The sequence below is a fragment of the Salmo salar genome, chromosome 12 (genome assembly GCF_965601325.2).
Source record: "Salmo salar chromosome 12, fSalSal1, whole genome shotgun sequence".
NCBI lineage: Eukaryota > Metazoa > Chordata > Actinopteri > Salmoniformes > Salmonidae > Salmo > Salmo salar.
This window is the reverse complement of record NC_138302.1, coordinates 3465532-3477500: the sequence shown is the minus strand read 5'-3', so window position 1 is coordinate 3477500 and position 11969 is coordinate 3465532. Positions and strand designations below refer to the sequence as shown.

Genomic DNA, 11969 nt, shown 5'->3' with positions numbered 1-11969 from the left:
GAGCATATTTAAATTCACACAGAACACCGGATAAGACAAGAGAAATACTCCAGATGTAACAGACTGACACTAGCCCCCCCCGACACATAAACTACTGCAGCATAAATACTGGAGGCTGAGACAGGAGGGATCAGAAGACACTGTGGCCCCATCCGATGATACCCCTGGACAGGGCCAAACAGGCAGGATATAACCCCACCCACTTTGCCAAAGCACAGCCCCCACACCACTAGAGGGATGTCTCCAACCACCAACTTACCGTCCTAAGACAAGGCCGAGTATAGCCCACAGCGATCTCCGCCATGGCACAACCCAAGGGGGGGCGCCAACCCAGACAGGAAGACCACGTCAGTGACTCAACCCACTCAAGTGACGCACCCCTCCCATGGACGGCATGGAAGAACACCAGTAAGCCAGTGACTCAGCCCCTGTAAAAGGGTTAGAGGCAGAGAATCCCAGTGGAAAGAGGGGAACCGGCAAGGCAGAGACAGCAAGGGCGGTTCGTTGCTCCAGCCTTTCCGTTCACCTTCACACTCCTGGGCCAGACTATACTTAATCATAGGACCTACTGAAGAGATAAGTCTTCAGTAAAGACTTAAAGGTTGAGACTGAGTCTGCGTCTCTCACATTGGTAGGCAGACCATTCCATAAAAATGGAGCTCTATAGGAGAAAGCCCTACCTCCAGCCGTTTGCTTAGAAATTCTAGGGACAATTAGGAGGCCTGCATCTTGTGACCGTAGCGTACGTGTAGGTATGTACGGCAGGACCAAATCGGAAAGATAGGTAGGAGCAAGCCCATGTAATGCTTTGTAGGTTAGCAGTAAAACCTTGAAATCAGCCCTTGCCTTAACAGGAAGCCAGTGTAGGGAGGCTAGCACTGGAGTAATATGATCACATTTTTTGGTTCTAGTCAGGATTCTAGCAGCCGTATTTAGCACTAACTGAAGTTTATTTAGTGTTTTATCCGGGTAGCCGGAAAGTAGAGCATTGCAGTAGTCCAGCCTAGAAGTAACAAAAGCATGGATTAATTTTTCTGCGTCATTTTTGGACAGAAAGTTTCTGATTTTTGCAATGTTACGTAGATGGAAAAAAGCTGTCCTTGAAACAGTCTTGATATGTTCTTCAAAAGAGAGATCAGGGTCCAGAGTAACGCCGAGGTCCTTCACAGTTTTATTTGAGACGACTGTACAACCATTCCGGATTAATTGTCAGATTCAACAGAAGATCTCTTTGTTTCTTGGGACCTAGAACAAGCATCTCTGTTTTGTCCGAGTTTAAAAGTAGAAAGTTTGCAGCCATCCACTTCTTTATGTCTGAAACACAGGCTTCTAGCGAGGGCAATTTTGGGGCTTCACCATGTTTCATTGAAATGTACAGCTGTGTGTCGTCCGCATAGCAGTGAAATTTAACATTATGTTTTCGAATGACATCCCCAAGAGGTAAAATATATAGTGAAAACAATAGTGGTCCTAAAACGGAACCTTGAGGAACAACGAAATTTACAATTGATTTGTCAGAGGACAAACCATTCACAGAGACAAACTGATATATTTCCGACAGATAGGATCTAAACCAGGCCAGAACTTGTCCATGTAGACCAATTTGGGTTTGCAATCTCTCCAAAAGAATGTGGTGATCGATGGTATCAAAAGCGGCACTAAGATCTAGGAGAACGAGGACAGATGCAGAGCCTCGGTCTGACGTCATTAAAAGGTCATTTACCACCTTCACAAGTGCAGTCTCAGTGCTATGACGGGGTCTAAAACCAGACTGAAGCGTTTCGTATACATTGTTTGTCTTCAGGAAGGCAGTGATTTGCTGTGCAACAGCTTTTTCTAAATTTTTTGAGAGGAATGGAAGATTCGATATAGGCCGATAGTTTTTTATAATTTCTGGATCAAGATTCGGCTTTTTCAAGAGAGGCTTTATTACTGCCACTTTTCGTGAGCTTGGTACACATCCGGTGGATAGAGAGCCGTTTATTATGTTCAACATAGGAGGGCCAAGCACATGAAGCAGCTCTTTCAGTAGTTTAGTTGGAATAGGGTCCAGTATGCAGCTTGAGGGTTTGGAGGCCATGATTATTTTCATCATTGTGTCAAGAGATATAGTACTAAAACACTTTAGTATCTCCCTTGATCCTAGGTCCTGGCAGAGTTGTGTAGACTCAGGACAATGGAGCTTTGGAGGAATACCCAGATTTAAAGAGGAGTCTGTAATTTGCTTTCTAATGATCATGATCTTTTCCTCAAAGAAGTTCATAAATGTATTACTGCTGAAGTGAAAGCCATCCTCCATTTGCGAAGGCTGCTTTTTAGTTAGCTTTGCGACAGTATCAAAAAGAAATTTCGGATTGTTCTTATTTTCCTCAATTAAGTTGGAAAAATAGGGTGATCGAGCAGCAATGAGGGCTCTTCGATACTGCACGGTACTGTCTTTCCAAGCTAGTCGGAAGACTTCCAGTTTGGTGTGGCGCCATTTCCGTTCCAATTTTCTGGAAGCTTGCTTCAGAGCTCGTGTATTTTCTGTATACCAGGGAGCTAGTTTCTTATGACAGATGTTTTTAGTTTTTAGGGGTGCAACTGCATCTAGGGTATTGCAAAGGTTAAATTGAGTTCCTCGGTTAGGTGGTTAATAACCTCTTACATCTAGTCGTTCCGCTAGAGGAACACCTGCTCCAATATCCAATGATAGGCGTGGCGCAAATTACAAATTCCTCAAAAATACAAAAACTTCAATTTTTCAAACATATGACTATTTCACAGCATTTTAAAGACAAGACTCTCCTTTATCTAACCACACTGTCCGATTTCAAAAAGGCTTTACAACGAAAGCAAAACATTAGATTATGTCAGCAGAGTACCAAGCCAGAAATAATCAGACACCCATTTTTCAAGCTAGCATATAATGTCACAAAAACCCAGAAGACAGCTAAATGCAGCACTAACCTTTGATGATCTTCATCAGATGACACACCTAGGACATTATGTTATACAATACATGCATGTTTTGTTCAATCAAGTTCATATTTATATCAAAAAACAGCTTTTTACATTAGCATGTGACGTTCAGAACTAGCATACCCCCGCAAACTTCCGGAGGAATTTGCTAAGATTTTACTAAATTACTCACGATAAACGTTCACAAAAAGCATAACAATTATTTTAAGAATTATAGATACAGACCTCCTCTATGCACTCGATATGTCCGATTTTAAAATAGCTTTTTGGTGAAAGCACATTTTGCAATATTCTAAGTACATAGCCCAGGCATCACGGGCTAGCTATTTAGACACCCGGCAAGTTTAGCACTCACCAATATCAGGTTTACTATTATAAAAGTTTGATTACCTTTTGTTGTCTTCGTCAGAATGCACTCCCAGGACTGCTACTTCAATAACAAATGTTGGTTTGGTCCAAAATAATCCATCGTTATATCCGAATAGCGGTGTTTTGTTCGTGCGTCCCAGACACTATCCGAAATGGTAAATAAGGGTCGAGCGCATGGCGCAATTCGTGACAAAAAAATTCTAAATATTCCATTACCGTACTTCGAAGCATGTCAACCGCTGTTTAAAATCAATTTTTACGCCATTTTTCTCGTAGAAAAGCGATAATATTCCGACAGGGAATCTCCTTTTCGGCAAACAGAGGAAAAAATCACAAAGGCGGGGGCGGTCGGGTCACACGCATAAGCCCAGAGTCCCTTGATCGGCCACTTGAGAAAGGCGATAATGTGTTTCAGCCTGGGGCTGGAATGACGACATTCTGTTTTTTCCCGGGCTCTGAGAGCCTATGGAAGACATGGGAAGTGTCACGTTAGAGCAGAGATCCTTAGTAAAAGATAGAGATGGAAAAGAAGTTCAAGAAATGGTCAGACAGGCCACTTCCTGTAAAGGAATCTCTCAGGTTTTGACCTGCCATTTGAGTTCTGTTATACTCACAGACACCATTCAAACAGTTTTAGAAACTTTAGGGTGTTTTCTATCCATATATAATAAGTATATGCATATTCTAGTTACTGGGTAGGATTAGTAACCAGATTAAATCGGGTACGTTTTTTATCCAGCCGTGAAAATACTGCCCCCTAGCCATAAGAGGTTAACTGATTTTTGTCCTCTGACGTCCTTGGGTAGGCAGAGGCAGTCTGAAAGGGCATCAAGGAATCTTTGGGTTGTCTGAGAATTTATAGCACGACTTTTAATGCTCCTTGGTTGGGGTCTGAGCAGATTATTTGTTGCGATTGCAAACGTAATAAAATGGTGGTCCGATAGTCCAGGATTATGAGGAAAAACATTAAGATCCACAACATTTATTCCATGGGACAAAACTAGGTCCAGAGTATGACTGTGGCAGTGAGTAGGTCCAGAGACATGTTGGACAAAACCCACTGAGTCGATGATGGCTCCGAAAGCCTTTTGGAGTGGGTCTGTGGACTTTTCCATGTGAATGTTAAAGTCACCAAAAATTAGAATATTATCTACTATGACTACAAGATCCGATAGGAATTCAGGGAACTCAGTGAGGAACACTGCATATGGCCCAGGAGGCCTGTAAACAGTAGCTATAAAAAGTGATTGAGTAGGCTGCATAGATTTCATGACTAGAAGCTCAAAAGACGAAAACGTCATTGTTTTTTTTTTTGTAAATTGAAATTTGCTATCGTAAATATTAGCAACACCTCCGCCTTTGCCGGATGCACGGGGGGTATGGTCACTAGTGTAACCAGGGGGTGAGGCCTCATTTAACACAGTGAATTCATCAGGCTTAAGCCATGTTTCAGTCAGGCCAATCACATCAAGATTATTATCAGTGATTAGTTCATTGACTATAACTGCCTTGGAAGTGAGGGATCTAACATTAAGTAACCCAATATTGAGATGTGAGGTATCACAATCTCTTTCAATAATGGCAGGAATGGAGGAGGTCTTTATACTAGTGAGATTGCTAAAGCGAACACCGCCATTTTTAATTTTGCCCAACCTAGATCGAGGCACAGACACGGTCTCAATGGGGAAAGCTGAGCTTACTACGCTGACTGTGCTAGTGGCAGACTCCACTAAGCTGGCAGGCTGGCTAACAGCCTGCTGCCTGGCCTGCACCCTATTTCATTGTGGAGCTAGAGGAGTTAGAGCCCTGTCTATGTTCGTAGATAAGATGAGAGCACCCCTCCAGCTAGGATGGAGTCCGTCACTCCTCAACAGGCCAGGCTTGGTCCTGTTTGTGGGTGAGTCCCAGAAAGAGGGCCAATTATCTACAAATTCTATCTTTTGGGAGGGGCAGAAAACAGTTTTCAACCAGCGATTGAGTTGTGAGACTCTGCTGTAGAGCTCATCACTCCCCCTAACACAGTAAGATACACACCATCACTCTGGAGAGACCAGACACACAGCACAGTAAGATACACACCATCACTCTGGGAGAGACCAGACACACAGCACAGTAAGATACACACCATCACTCTGGGAGAGACCAGCCACACAGCCACACAGCACAGTAAGATACAAACCATCACTCTAGGAGAGACCAGCCACACAGCACAGTAAGATACACACCATCACTCTGGAGAGACCAGCCACACAGCACAGTAAGATACACACCATCACTCTGGGAGAGACCAGACACACAGCACTGTAAGATACATACCATCACTCTGGGAGAGACCAGACATACAGCACAGTAAGATACACACCATCACTCTGGGCGAGACCAGACACACAGACACACAGCACAGTAAGATACATTACATCACTCTGGGAGAGACCAGACATACAGCCACACAGCACAGTAAGATACACACCATCAATCTGGGAGAGACCAGCCACACAGCACAGTAAGATACACACCATTACTCTGGGAGAGACCAGACATTCAGCACAGAAAGATACACACCATCACTCTGGGAGAGACCAGCCACACAGCACAGTAAGATACACACCATCACTCTGGGAGAGACCAGCTACACAGCCACACAGCACAGTAAGATACACACCGTCACTCTGGGAGAGACCAGACATACAGCCACACAGCACAGTAAGATACACACCATCACTCTGGAGAGACCAGACACACAGCACAGTAAGATACACACCATCACTCTGGGAGAGACCAGACACACAGCACAGTAAGATACACACCATCACTCTGGGAGAGACCAGACACACAGCACAGTAAGATACACACCATCACTCTGGGAGAGACCAGACACACAGCACAGTAAGATACACACCATCACTCTGGGAGAGACCAGCCACACAGCACAGTAAGATACACACCATCACTCTGGGAGAGACCAGACACACAGCACAGTAAGATACACACCATCACTCTGGGAGAGACCAGCCACACAGCCACACAGCACAGTAAGATACAAACCATCACTCTAGGAGAGACCAGCCACACAGCACAGAAAGATACACACCATCACTCTGGAGAGACCAGCCACACAGCACAGTAAGATACACACCATCACTCTGGGAGAGACCAGACACACAGCACTGTAAGATACATACCATCACTCTGGGAGAGACCAGACATACAGCACAGTAAGATACACACCATCACTCTGGGCGAGACCAGACACACAGACACACAGCACAGTAAGATACATTACATCACTCTGGGAGAGACCAGACATACAGCCACACAGCACAGTAAGATACACACCATCAATCTGGGAGAGACCAGCCACACAGCACAGTAAGATACACACCATTACTCTGGGAGAGACCAGACATTCAGCACAGAAAGATACACACCATCACTCTGGGAGAGACCAGCCACACAGCACAGTAAGATACACACCATCACTCTGGGAGAGACCAGCTACACAGCCACACAGCACAGTAAGATACACACCATCACTCTGGGAGAGACATGACACACAGCACAGTAAGATACACACCATCACACTGGGAGAGACCAGACACACAGCCACACAGCACAGAAAGATACACACCATCACTCTGGGAGAGACCAGCCACAAAGCACAGTAAGATAAACACCATCACTCTGGGAGAGACCAGACACACAGCACAGTAAGATACACACCATCACTCTGGGAGAGACCAGACATACAGCTACACAGCACAGTAAGATACACACCATCACTCAGGGAGAGACCAGCCACACAGCACAGTAAGATACACACATTCACTCTGGGAGAGACCAGCCACACAGCACAGTATGATACACACCATCACTTTGGAGAGACCAGACACACAGCATCACAGCACAGTAAGATACATACCATCACCATGGGAAAGACCAGACACACAGCCAAAGAGCACAGTAAGATACACACCATCACTCTGGGAGTGACCAGCCACACAGCACAGTAAGATACACACCATCACTCTGGAGAGACCAGACACACAGCATAGTAAGATAAACACCATCACTCTGGAGAGACCGGACACACAACACAGTAAGATACCCACCATCACTCTGGGAGAGACCAGACATACAGCACAGTAAGATACAGACCATCACTCTGGGAGAGACCAGACACACAGCCACACAGCACAGTAAGATATACACCATCACTCTGGAGAGACCAGACATACAGCCCCACAGCACAGTAAGATACACACCATCACTCAGGGAGAGACCAGCCACGCAGCACAGTAAGATACACACCATCACTCTGGGAGAGACCAGCTACACAGCACAGTATGATACACACCATCACTCTGGGAGAGACCAGACATACAGCACAGTAAGATGAACACCATCACTCTGGAGAGACCAGACATACAGCCACACAGCACAGTAAGATACACACCATCACTCTGGGAGAGACCAGACATACAGCACAGTAAGAGGTACACCATCACTCTGGAGAGACCAGACATACAGCGACACAGCACAGTAAGATACACACCATCACTCTAGAGAGACCAGACATACAGCACAGTAAGATACACACCATCACTCTGGGAGAGACCAGACATACAGCCACACAGCACAGTAAGAAACACACCATCACTCTGGGAGAGACCAGACACACAGCACAGTAAGATACACACCATCACTCTGGGAGAGACCAGACACACAGCACAGTAAGATACACACCATCACTCTGGAGACACCAGCCACACAGCACAGTAAGATACACACAATCACTCTGGGAGAGACCAGCCACACAGCACAGTAAGATACACACCATCACTCTGGGAGAGACCAGCCACACAGCACAGTAAGATACACACAATCAATCTGGGAGAGACAAGACACACCACAATAAGATACACACCATCACTCTGGAGAGACCAGACATACAGCCACACAGCACAGTAAAATACACACCATCACTCTGGGAGAGACCAGCCAGACAGCACAGTAAGATACACACCATCAGTCTGGGAGAGACCAGCCATACAGCACAGTAAGATACACACCATCACTCTGGGAGAGACCAGACACACAGCACAGTAAGATACACACCATCACTCTGGGAGAGACCAGCCACACAGCCACACAGCACAGTAAGATACACACCATCACTCTGGGAGAGTCCAGACATACAGCCACACAGCACGGTAAGATACACACCATCACTCTGGAGAGACCAGACATACAGCACGGTAAGATAAACACCATCACTCTGGAGAGACCGGACACACAGCACAGTAAGATACACACCATCACTCTGGAGAGACCAGCCACACAGCACAGTAAGATACACACCATCACTCTGGGAGAGACCAGCCACACAGCCACACAGCACAGTAAGATACACACCATCACTCTAGGAGAGACCAGCCACACAGCACAGTAAGATACACACCATCACTCTGGAGAGACCAGCAAAACAGCACAGTAGGATACACACCATCACTCTGGGAGAGACCAGACATACAGCACAGTAAGATACACACCATCACTCTGGGAGAGACCAGACACACAGCCACACAGCACAGTAAGATACACACCATCACTCTGGAGAGACCAGCCACACAGCACAGTAAGATACACACCATCACTCTGGGAGAGACCAGCCACACAGCACAGTAAGATACACACCATCACTCTGGGAGAGTCCAGACATACAGCCACACAGCACAGTAAGATACACACCATCACTCTGGAGAGACCAGACATACAGCCACACAGCACAGTAAGATACACACCATCACTCTGGAGAGACCAGACACACAGCATAGTAAGATAAACACCATCACTCTGGAGAGACAGGACACACAGCACAGTAAGATACACACCATCACTCTGGAGAGACCAGACATACAGCACGGTAAGATAAACACCATCACTCTGGAGAGACCGGACACACAGCCACACAGCACAGTAAGATACACACCATCACTCTAGGAGAGACCAGCCACACAGCACAGTAAGATACACACCATCACTCTGGAGAGACCAGCCACACAGCACAGTAAGATACACACCATCACTCTGGGAGAGACCAGACATACAGCACAGTAAGATACACACCATCACTCTGGGAGAGACCAGACACACAGCCACACAGCACAGTAAGATACACACCATCACTCTGGGAGAGACCAGACACACAGCACTGTAAGATACATACCATCACTCTGGGAGAGACCAGACATACAGCACAGTAAGATACACACCATCACTCTGGGAGAGACCAGACATACAGCACAGTAAGATACATACCATCACTCTGGGAGAGACCAGACATACAGCCACACAGCACAGTAAGATACACACCATCAATCTGGGAGAGACCAGCCACACAGCACAGTAAGATACACACCATCACTCTGGGAGAGACCAGACATACAGCACAGTAAGATACACACAATCACTCTGGGAGAGACCAGCCACACAGCACAGTAAGATACACACCATCACTCTGGGAGAGACCAGCCACACAGCACAGTAAGATACACACAATCACTCTGGGAGAGACCAGACACACCACAATAAGATACACACCATCACTCTGGGAGAGACCAGCCACACAGCACAGTAAGATACACACCATCACTCTGGAGAGACCAGACATACAGCCACACAGCACAGTAAGATACACACCATCACTCTGGGAGAGACCAGCCAGACAGCACAGTAAGATACACACCATCAGTCTGGGAGAGACCAGCCATACAGCACAGTAAGATACACACCATCACTCTGGGAGAGACCAGACACACAGCACAGTAAGATACACACCATCACTCTGGGAGAGACCAGCCACACAGCCACACAGCACAGTAAGATACACACCATCACTCTGGGAGAGTCCAGACATACAGCCACACAGCACAGTAAGATACACACCATCACTCTGGAGAGACCAGACATACAGCACGGTAAGATAAACACCATCACTCTGGAGAGACCGGACACACAGCACAGTAAGATACACACCATCACTCTGGAGAGACCAGCCACACAGCACAGTAAGATACACACCATCACTCTGGGAGAGACCAGCCACACAGCCACACAGCACAGTAAGATACACACCATCACTCTAGGAGAGACCAGCCACACAGCACAGTAAGATACACACCATCACTCTGGAGAGACCAGCAAAACAGCACAGTAGGATACACACCATCACTCTGGGAGAGACCAGACATACAGCACAGTAAGATACACACCATCACTCTGGGAGAGACCAGACACACAGCCACACAGCACAGTAAGATACACACCATCACTCTGGGAGAGACCAGACTCACAGCACTGTAAGATACATACCATCACTCTGGGAGAGACCAGACATACAGCACAGTAAGATACACACCATCACTCTGGAGAGACCAGCCATACAGCCACACAGCACTGTAAGATACACACCATAACTCTGGAGAGACCAGACACACAGCATAGTAAGATAAACACCATCACTCTGGAGTGACAGGACACACAGCACAGTAAGATACACACCATCACTCTGGAGAGACCAGCCATACAGCCACACAGCACAGTAAGATTCACACCATCACTCTGGAGAGACCAGCCACACAGCACAGTAAGATACACACCATCACTCTGGGAGAGACCAGCCACACAGCACAGTAAGATACACACCATCACTCTGGGAGAGTCCAGACATACAGCCACACAGCACAGTAAGATACACACCATCACTCTGGAGAGACCAGACATACAGCCACACAGCACAGTAAGATACACACCATCACTCTAGGAGAGACCAGCCACACAGCACAGTAAGATACACACCATCACTCTGGAGAGACCAGCCACACAGCACAGTAAGATACACACCATCACTCTGGGAGAGACCAGACATACAGCACAGTAAGATACACACCATCACTCTGGGAGAGACCAGACACACAGCCACACAGCACAGTAAGATACACACCATCACTCTGGGAGAGACCAGACACACAGCACTGTAAGATACATACCATCACTCTGGGAGAGACCAGACATACAGCACAGTAAGATACACACCATCACTCTGGGAGAGACCAGACATACAGCACAGTAAGATACATACCATCACTCTGGGAGAGACCAGACATACAGCCACACAGCACAGTAAGATACACACCATCAATCTGGGAGAGACCAGCCACACAGCACAGTAAGATACACACCATCACTCTGGGAGAGACCAGACATACAGCACAGTAAGATACAGACCATCACTCTGGAGAGAACAGACATACAGCCAGACAGCACAGAAAGATACACACCATCACTCTGGGAGAGACCAGCCACACAGCACAGTAAGATACACACCATCACTCTGGGAGAGACCAGCCATACAGCACAGTAAGATACACACCATCACTCTGGGAGAGACCAGACACACAGCACAGTAAGATACACACCATCACTCTGGGAGAGACCAGCCACACAGCCACACAGCCACACAGCACAGTAAGATACACACCATCACTCTGGGAGAGTCCAGACATACAGCCACACAGCACAGTAAGATACACACCATCACTCTGGAGAGACCAGACATACAGCACGGTAAGATAAACACC

At 46.6% G+C, this 11969-nt stretch overlaps 1 protein-coding gene across 1 annotated transcript in view; it reads left to right on the top strand.

Moving 5' to 3' along the window:
- Positions 1 to 11969, top strand: part of LOC106590977 (voltage-dependent T-type calcium channel subunit alpha-1H) — a 177043-nt gene that overhangs the window by 90666 nt on the left and 74408 nt on the right.